The sequence below is a fragment of the Parambassis ranga genome, chromosome 14 (assembly GCF_900634625.1).
Source record: "Parambassis ranga chromosome 14, fParRan2.1, whole genome shotgun sequence".
Classification (NCBI taxonomy): Eukaryota; Metazoa; Chordata; class Actinopteri; family Ambassidae; genus Parambassis; species Parambassis ranga.
In genome coordinates this window covers 8,282,895-8,293,947 of record NC_041034.1, presented here as the reverse complement: position 1 = coordinate 8,293,947, position 11,053 = coordinate 8,282,895, and positions in this window count along the sequence as shown.

Sequence of the window (11,053 nt, the reverse complement as noted above, 5' to 3'; positions counted from 1 at the left end):
ATTTATGGGGTTAAAACTGCACTTCTCTCACTGGCTGCTCTGTTGGTGCCTAAGTCATTTCAAGCAGTTTAATTGTGCACACTGTTTGCATGTTAGTGGCTTTTCAAAGTGGAGCTGGCAGCGTGGGGAAGCAATACACAACTTTCCCAGGTTTTGAAAAGACTAGGGCACTAACAGACTGGCATCAGCAGGTTATTTTTATGAGGGATCACAGACTACAGGATTTGTCAAACTGCAGACAGTTTACAAACACACCAGCTGGTGGCGGTAATGTGTCAATGTGTTTGCTAACTGCTAACAAAAAAAAGGTAGAAAAAAGTTTGGATCAAGTAGTGGAGGAGTAGATCATTGTTTTGATATTCCTGCTACTTCCCATCATCATCTCTTTTCATTGGCTGTTGACTACTAGTTTGCACTTAGGTGGTGATGAGTTCACACTGCTCGACTTTATCCAGACTCAGTGTGAGAAATTCAAACAGATTTGAGTGCAACTGAGGTCTGGTCTGTTTCCCCTCATGCTAACAGATTGTGGTGCCTGACAGCACATGGTTACTGTCCACAACTAGTGCAGACTTTGCCTGACGGGGAATTGTGGGTAAAATTGTTTAGTGTGCCCCCAGTTCAGTACTCTCTGATGCTTTACATTTAACTACTAGGAAGTAGTTTTGGTTTCCATGAGCTTCAGACATCTTAAGAGGCTTTTCTCTCTGCCACAGGTGAGGACATCAGACGAGGGAGCTCCACGGTGTTCGAGACGTTTGGAGACTGTCCAAACCCTGAAGGGAAGCCCTCACCTAAAGGTTTTTGTGAATTTGTGAAATTTAATAAATACAAGTGAAAACTTACCAGTTTACTTTAATGTGTGTAAATAACACAGAAGTTGTACAAACAAGTGTCTTCTGTGTTTTGAGTTTGACACAAATTTTATAATTGCACATTGAAATATCTGAATTTGAATTAATCCTGCTTCATAATATAACAGCCTAATGTTCAGTCAGTAATGTGCTGTTGGATGGTGCTGGGAAGGCTCACAAAGCTTGTTTCCATTAAGATAAACAGGTTCATGCTGCGTTAAGGAAAACAGTTTTAGACATAATTTAGGCTTTCAATAAATAAACATATGCATTTATCTGTTTCTTCAGAGCAGCTGCTTAATGCAGGTCAGCTTAATGCTACTGTCAGACTTCTACAATGAGACAGCTGCAGCAGCTGCTCTGGTCAGAAGAAAGCCCCAAGTAATTTAAAATAAAGTGATGTAGGTTTTGGCAATTAAAAAATATCTAAATCCAGCTAGTGATGGATGCAAGTAATGTGAGTTTTTGTTTAGAAATGCATCTCTGCTTCAGGCCTGCACACTTTTGTTTGATTTACACAAACATGCATCGCTGACAGTAAAAGGGAGCAGCTGTGTCTCACACTGATTTTAAAAACCAGGGCTACATGAATTGAAGAATTGGCTACTGGCCAATTCTTGAAGAGGTACTGATGCCAAAAATCATCATGGCCTGGGGTCCCTGCGTTGATAGATGGCCCTCTGTGGATGATCCTTGCACTCGGACCTGATAAGATAACAATTTTTGATTTTTTTTTTCTACAAAAAACACACAAAACTGAACAGCTTTGCCTACATGTTGGGCAACCTGGTCAAAAAGCATGGACAGAGCCAGAGCAATGACCCCTACTCCTCCATAGGTGACCCTGCTGCCCCCCAGCTCTCCGATCAGGCTCTGTCTGAACGCCGCTTGCTGCTCTCTGCTCATACCCCGCTGCAGGAAACCATATCGATGCTGCAGTGCTGCTGAGGAGTCCAGTGACAGGAAGGTTGTGAGGACGGGATCCAAGGAGATATCAGGGATGATGCTGGCATCTCGTGCCACAGAGAACAGCTGGTGGACGGTGGCTGGAGAAGGAAGACACAAACCGCGGCCCATCGGGATCATGGCTGCAACTGTCAGTTTAACCAGTGTGTGCTGAGTGTTATCTCTGTGGCTGTGTCCCATTTCAGGGTCTGCATCCTTCGGAGTGCGCATTTTAAGGCCGCTTACGTCACAAAGCTGCGCGAAGGCTGTCCCAATTCGCCAAAAGTCGAAGGGTCCTTCAAATGCGTCCTCCAAATGCGTCCTCCTTTTGCCTGAATTTGGAGGACGCATCGCTACCATCCTTCGTGGCCTTAAATATCCCACAATGCTTTGCGGGCCTACTTTTTGTCCAATAGTACGATGACGGACCAAGCGAGCGGCAGCGGCAGCGGCAGGAGTGCCGAATTCACATTTAAATGTAAGTAAAGAGCAGTAGTTCGAGAGTTTTAAAATGCTAGTAGTGACAGCGGCATTAAAAAAATGAGTTTTATATTTACAAACATGACGTCCTGTTGATACGAGGCGCTGTAAACTAAACGCTTTGATTGAATGTTGTTTCTTGTTGTTTACTGTAGTATAGTATAAAGTATAGTTCACGTGAGGAGCAATATTATCGTTATTATATCAAACGGTCATTCTGCCTGTTGTCATTTTGTTGTAGGAGGAGCAGAGGGAAACAGAAGAAACCTGACAATTGATAACGGAGGAGATGAGACTGGAGAGGGAGGGAGAGGAGAGAGAGAGGGAGAGGGGGGGGGAGGGAGGGAGAGAGAGAGAGAGAGAGAGAGAGGGAGAGGGGGGGAGAGCAGAGAAAGAACGGACAGACCTCAGCTCATACAGAGGATGGTGGACAGCAGTGATTTTATGTTCTGTTATTTAAATGTTACTTATTAAATTGTATATTAAATCGTTCTTGTCTCTGTGTTCTTAAACTCTTCTAACCTTGTTACATTATGTGTTTCATCACCTATTTATAATTGAAGTAAACTTTTGAACAACTTCTCAGTGGCCACAGTAAATCATTTATTGTGTGTGTGTTGTGTTATGTACAATATTTACAAAGACACAGTTTGAACATTTCTAACTATTTACCAGTGGGCATTATGAAAATGTACAGTTTATTATTTATAAAGATCAGCAGAAAATACTATTCACAAAGAACATATATATAAATGTTTGGCTGAGCAGGAGTCCTTGGTGCTGCTGGACTGGATGATGCCACGGTGAAGACCTTGGAGTCCTCTGGCTGTGAGTGGGACATCATCTGGGGGAGGGGGGGTGCCTGTCTCCTCTGTCCACCACATCGTCCATCAGGGTTTGCAGAGCTGACGATCGGCGGCTGCCATGTTACTAAAGATGTTTTTAAAAAGGGCAAAAATAAAAATAATAACTTCAACAGAGCGGCTTCCAAAGCAGCTTAAAATATGAAAAGCTATAAAATATGTATCCTCACCCTCCAAAGGTGATGATGGTCAGTACACCTCCTCCAGGACAGACAGCTGGTCCTGCAGGGAGCCCCACTCTCCTCCACCCAGCAGTAATTCTCTGGTGCAGTGACAGACCTGATGCTTAATGACACATTAAAGCAGTGGTTTCAGGGTTATTTGCAGGGTTCTTACACATTTAGCTATTTATTTAAAGTATTAAAATTACAAACAGACCCTGTATCAAGTCTTACGATTGAATCAAATATAAATTACATTTAATCATATTTGTCTATCTACTGGTTATATATCTAGCGTTTGCTCAGTAACCGGTATATTAATTATGATCAATAATATGGTTAAACAGCAGCTTACCGTCACCTCCCCACTGCGCTCTCCCAGCCTGAAGAAAATGAGCCGTCACAGGTTTTGCTGCCGCTGGAGCCGCCTCTCCCCTTCCTCCAACAACAAATAAATATATTAAAATATTCCAAATGTCTAAATCCACAGTGTTGTCCCGTTTGTTGTCTAGTCCGTGTTGTGTCGCTGTCGCTGCTTTTGTTTTTCCCGGGGCAAAATTTATGACGTCGCGCCACAATCAGGAAGTGCTTTGAAGGCCAGACCGTCCCATTTACCAACGGTGGAGGATCCTCCGGAGGATCCTCAGGAGGACGCGGCCTCCTGAGACCGCGTAGGCTGCGTCCTCCGAAGGATGCAGACCCTGAATTGGGACACAGCCTGTGTGTTTATTCGGCCCATTCAGGAGGATGTTATCAACGTGACCAGTCCACCATAGAGAGCATGAACAGGAATACAAATGCATGACCTCTTTGTTTAATGAAACAAGGTTTATGCACAAACCTCAGATGTCCTGTAGTTTGAGTCTACATGTTCTGTTTGCAGCCTGTTTCACTGCAGCTGTGGACATAAACAGGCTGAATAGTCTTTTACATCGTTCATTGTTTATGAAATAGGGCCTTCCTGTTTTATGCAAGTTTGTTTTGAAGGACATGAACAAATGATTTTAGTTGCTATGACTGCTTTGCTGTTTTTTTCCACAGTGGCTGCATAATAATTGATCATATTAATTATAACGCTGCGGTCTCTCACACTTTGGATGGGTCAATACTCCGTTCTATTCAGAGCATGCCTGTCTGTGCTCATCTGCCCCTCAGCCTAGGATAAATATGAACAAAATCTTCTGTCTGCTGTGACAAAATCAATACAATCTTTTTTTACAATTTTTTTTAGCTCAATTTTTGAATATACTGATAAAGTTTCTTATCTATATCTAAAAGGAGATTATATCTCTGTAAGCTATATTTAGGAATTTATACTCAATAGCATGAAAATCAAGTGTTCCAATGTTTTGACATCATAGAAGAATTACAAAACCAGAAATGAAGAAAGTATCCCTGCAACTGAACGGAACAGTCACATTGGCATTTTAGACACTATTAAACACTATTAAACACGAACACTGAACATTAAGAGACTTGACTTAGACTTGCCGTCAGTGACTTGAGGCTTGAACCTGGAAGATATTTCACACAACACAAGATTCCATCCAGACTTACTGCAGAACAGTGAGTGAAGATGGATTGCTTCATTTGGCCATCACTAGTCCTGGCTATAATCGAGGAGCGTCAAATTAAGTGTGACCCAAGTCCTAATGAATAAACTGCGAGTCCTCATCTCTACCTAACACCACAGTCAGCATTAATTAGGTTCTGCGCTTGAACCACTCATATGGTAAATAAACCAGAACCACCACCTGTTATTATTTATATTGTTATATCTTATTAAATATTTAACAAAATGACACTTATAGGCTATTTTTTATTTTTTTAAAGTGTGTGTGTGAGAGAGAGAGACAAGAGGGCTTCTTCTTGGAGGTGGACTTAAATCTGAGAATTTACTGAGACTTTTTTCCCTCAGAATTGTCGAATTCTGGAAAAAAACAAGTAAAAATCTGAGATTTTTTTGCACAACTGTCAGACTATTTGACACTGCTTTGACTAAATGTTAATTTTGTGGGGTGTGGGTGGAAATAAAAGGGAACAAAACGGTGATGAGAGTTCTATCTTGTCTGATGACCCTGGTGTGCACCTCACAAACACCAAAGTCTGTATGTTCTCTGAAGTTGAATTGTAAGTCTTAATTATTCACTTGCTGAAGATCAGAGATGAAGTTGCAAGTTGATGACGTCCTGGTTGGTAAAAATAATGAATAACAGAGTCAGGATTTTGTTTTTGTTATTGCTGTTTGTTATTCTTTTATTACAGTCCTTAATTATTTCGAATCTATATCTTGAAGCTTACATGCTTATTTTACTGTCTAATCACATTTTAACATGCATTATATCCAAAGCTTGTGTGTGTGTTTGACTTAATTCTTCCTTTTATTATTGTTATACTTTGTATAAACAGGGTTATGTTGGAAGAATTCTGGAAACAACCTAACCTGTGTCAGCAGCATGGCCTGCTGGACTTTGTGGAGACAGTCTATCCATATGTCTTACTATGGAAATATATGTGATGTTACACCTATGATCTCATACATGATATGTTACTGTCATATATGATTGTGCTTGTGCCTATTCTAAGATGTGTGTATTCTGAGAAGCTGTGTCTGTTAGATAACAGAGGGTATAAGAAGGGAGCTGCTCTGAAAAGACCTTGAGCACTCCTACAGAGGCAACTGTCTGTGTATGTGACTGCTCCTTCCTGCAGGAATAAAAGCACTTGAGTGATTAACAGCTGATATTTTGGGTTTTATTCCTAACATAAATGATCAGCAGGAGCAGCTTGGAGTCCAGTCTTCTTCAGCTCCTCCATTAAATGAGCTAACATGGCGCTTTTCACCAGGACAGGCCTCGGTGTGAAAGTCACATTACTGCACGATCTTAGTTACACATCATGTTGGTGATTGTGTAAATGTTTCGGACTGAGGATTCAAGATTCAAGAAGTTTATTGTCAAATGCACAGCACTTTACAGTTACACTGAGCAATGAAGTTCTTACTTTGCGAGTTCCCTTCATATGACTTCATACACAACTAAATTAAGATAAAAAAGAAACAGTAGACTTAAGCATAAGAATAAATAAAAATATGAATAAGCAATGGGAAAAATAAAATAAGCAAAATGTGCAGTTCTACGTACAGAGGTAGGACGTTTAGGATCATCGTCGTGCAGGAGAAACAGCAAGTAAACTGTCAGTGATTCATATTTTTATTACCTGAATGATGTCACTCTCAGGTCACTGCTGGACATATGGCTTCAGCTCCATCATTTAGAGTGTTGTTGTGTTGTTATAATGGCCTCTATGTCCTGAACCCTAATTTATAATTTAATTTTTACCCTCTTATTCACTTTGTTCTTCTTTGTTTTATACTGCAGGTCTGGTTCATCATACTCTTCTCGTCTCTGCAGCCACGATGGTTTTTTTATAGAACAGGAGTGTGAGGAGTTCCTCTTCTTTCTTTCTATTCTCCTGCTTTCTCTGTTGTTTCTGCAGCCTCTTAGCCTTTTTCAGCTCCTTCCTAGAGGACCCCTTTGTGAGGAGTTCAGATGTTGCGTCCTCCTCCTTTTGGACCTCCTTCTGTCTGAGCCTGGCTTCGCTCTCCTTCACTTGTTCATGGAGAGTGTTTTCAGCCGGCAGGGAGTTGATGGGGTTCTGCTGTTCAGAAACCTTTAAAGAGAGCTCTTCGTTACTGTCCTTGAGCAGAGTTAACTGTTCCTCTTGCTTATGAGGAAGAGGCTGAACCTTCTCTAGGCTTTCTTTATATTATTATATAAATATAATATTATATTATTTATTCTATAGAATAACTTCCAGGTTTAGCCATCAGTGACTTCATGGTCTTTTCATGGCGTCCTCCCATGTCTTGAATATACTTGGCAACTAAACAAAACAAGAATCAATAGCTTCACATGAATGACGAGAAGAGTGAGTGGATGAAAGCAGAGCGCTGAGCATGACTGTAACCTACACTCTGTGAAGATAAAGTGAAGAGCTGTGAAGCAGGTGTGTCCGTGGCCGAGATCCATCAGGCGAGTGCGTACGTCAGGTTCTTCCGTTTGCTCCAACCAGTGTAAGGCATCATCCAAAACCTCAACGGTGCGATGCTGCAACACCCACAAGTTCAATTCAACAACCCTGATCCTTACACACACACACAGATGTGTTCAAATTTATATTTTCTACCCTGAGAAAAAAAAAAAACACTTACCAAGTTTAACATGTTTGCTTTGGTCCTTTTTCAACTAGAACAGAGAACAAAGCAGCATTTTAAACCAAAAACAATGTTCTAAAATGATGGTAAACAAATGTTCATCAGCAGAAACTCACACATTTTGCCCTTATCTATATTCTTTATTGATTTGCCATCTTCAAATATTCCTGATTTCCTTGTGAACATGTTTATGTGGTAGCATTGTTTTGGCCCTTCTCAACTCAACTCAAAATCCACACACACAGCATCTAAGACAATTATTGGAGCTGCACTAGTTGTGCTCATGGGCAGAGATGGTGGCACTAACTTTAGTCTCTGGCTCAGTTAACTTACAGATCCTTGCTCCAAGGCTCTGAGGATTGTCTCCACTGTCTCAATCTTGCGCAGGTGCTTCAGACGTAGGTCCTCTGTGTTCCTACAAAGAGACAATGACAAACTTATTAGCATCCTGAAACAGTCAGGAAGGAAATTGTTGGCTGCTAGCAATGCTTACTTTGAGCTGATTAGACCTATTTCTGCAGCCCAGCAAACAGCATTGCTGGACTCGTCCCGCTGCAATAGAATAGGAAGCCAAAAGACACAGATTTTCATCCGCTGTCCAGCCTCCTTTTTGATTTCAAGTGGGATCTGACTCCATCGTTCAAAAACTGACTCTATAAACAACAAAAGAACAGGCATTAAAAAAAAAACAGCTTACAAGAAATGCTCCATATGAAGGACTCACCGTTTCATTTATATATTTAAGAAAACTGAACTATACTTTTTCCACATAAAATTATAAATAAAAAGGTTACCAAACTGACATTACTCTTGTTTTGACTGATCATAATCTAATGAGCCAAATTACTCTGAACAACAGACACACATCAGGCTCATATCGTGGTCTAAACCAATCAGAGACAGTGAAGGATGGGACCCCCGTGTGTGTATTTTTGAAAACGTGTCTGCTGTAGTCAGCCGAGACCGCAGGAAATCCAGAAGAAGAAGAACGTGGACATAAGCTGTGCAGAGCTGATGCTGTGTGCTAAAGCTTTTTCTATACTCCACGTTACCCGAGGTGACGAGAACAAGAACAAGTTTGTTTCGGCCCGGACTTTTGTGTGTATAACTCCTCATACGGCCCTCTCATTGCACCGCGTGAACACACAGACACATTTCGCTGCTGAACAGCAGAAACTTCAGTTTAGGTGAACATGTAGCGGTGGAGGAAAATTTGTTGCTACTATGCAGGTTTTGCTAATGTGCTGTTGACCTGAATGAGTGATGATAACGAGCCGGTAATGTTCAGGGAGGGGGCGTGACGTGCTCGTAGCATTATAACAGACAGAACAGGTCTGACGGACAGTATTATTTGACCTGTGTGGTTGCATTCATGAAGGCTGATTCACTCGTTTTAAGGAGTTACAGTACATGGTTACATGACAAACGCCCATTTAAAAAGTATTGTGTTCATTACACAAGGTCCAAATTCATTTTAGGATGATATGTGATTATTAAGCCCGTTCATATGTACAAAATGTACTGATGCGTACAAAAATATATGGATTAAGTGTGATGCGGTGCACCTACATTTTGTGCCGGTGCACAAGAAAAAAAGTTAGGCACACCAGTGCAACCAGTGCAAAAAGTTAGTCTAGAGCCCTGTATTGTAAAATTAAATCACACTGTCCAAGTCATCCAAGCAAAGTAGGGCACAACATTACTTTCTACACTCTAATCTGGGATGCCTGTACAGTGGCTTGCAAAAGTATTCATACCCCTTGAACTTTTCCACATTTTCTCACATTATTCCCACAAAAATAAATATATTTTATTGGAATGTTATGTGAAAGACCAACACAAAGTGGCATACAGTTGTGACGTAGAAAGAAAGTTAAACATGAGTTAATTTTTTTTTTTTTTACAAATAAAAAACTGAAAGGTGCAGTGTGCAAAAGTATTCAGCCCCCTTTTCTCTGAATGCATCCAATTGCCTTCAGAAGTTGCCTGATGATTTCTGACTGATCGAATGTTGACCTAATGACTAGATACAGTCAACCTGTGTGTAATTTAATCTCAGTCCAAATACAGCTGTTCTGTGACGGCCTCTGTGGTTTGTTGAGAGAATACTGGGGCGCAAACAGCATCATGAAGTGCAAGGAACACAGCAGACAGGTCAGGAATAAAGTTGTGGTGATATTTAAAGCAGGGTTAGGCTATACAAAGATTTCCCAAGCTTTGAACATCTCACAGACCACTGTTCAGTCCATCATCGGCGAATGGAAGGAGTATGGCACAACTGTAAACCTACTGAGACATGGTCATCCACCTAAACTAACAGGCCAAACAAGGAGAGCACTGATCAGAGACGCAGCCAAGAGGCCCATAGTGACTGTGGATGAATTGCAGAGATCTACAGCTAAGGTGGGGGAATCTGGCCATGGGAAAACTATCAGTCATGCACTGCACAAATCTGGACTTAATTGAAGAGTGGCATTAAGAAAGCCATTGTTAAAGAAAACCACAAGAAGTCCTGTTTGCAGTTTGCCAGAAGCCATGTGAGTGACCTAGCAATCATGTGGAAGAAGGCACTCTGGTCAGATGAGACCAAAATTGAACTTTTTGGCCTAAATGCAAAACGCTATATGTGGCGGAAACCTAACACTGCACATCACTCTGAACACACCATACCCACTGTCAAACATGGTGGTGGCAGCATCGTGCTCTGGGGCTGCTTCTCTTCAGCAGGGACAGGGAAGCAGGTCAGAGTTGATGGGAAGATGGATGGAGCCAAATACAGGGCAATCTTGGAGGAAAACCTGTTGGAGTCTGCAAAACACTTGATACTGGGGCGGAGATTCACCTTCCAACAGGACAACAACCCTAAACATAAAGCCAAAGCTACAGTGGAATTGTTTAAAATGAAACATATTAATGTGTTAGAATGACCCAGTCAAAGTCCAGACCTAAATACAATCGAGAATCTGTGGCAAGATCTGAAAACTGCTGTTCAGAAACGTTCTCCATCTAATTTGACTCAGTTTGAATTGTTTTGCAATGAAGAATGGGCAAAGATTTCAGTCTGTAGATGTGCAAAGCTGGTAGAGACATACCCCAAAAGACTTGCAGCTATAATTGCAGCAAAAGGGGGTTCCACAACGTATTGCCTCAGGGGGGCTGAATACTTTTGCATAATGTGAGAAATGTGGAAAAGTTCAAGGGGTATGAATACTTTTGCAAGCCACTGTAAGTAAATCCAGGCTCAGAAATCACTAATTTAAGAGTCAATGTGCCTGTTGAAGGTGTAATTTAAAAGCTTTAGTTAGAGTCTAGGTTAGATGTCAGCTGATGGAGGTGCAATCACTGTTAGTGAGTAAATATGTGATCAAATTGTTGAGTAAATATTTATGACATTGCTGCATGAAATGCCTCGAATGTTCCTTACCTTGTGGACGAAAAGTGATAACTGTATCATTTTTCTGTAGCAAAAAGAAAAACAAAAGTTTATCAATGACCAATAGAAAACAGTAATATCTATATTTTAATAAATAAAAT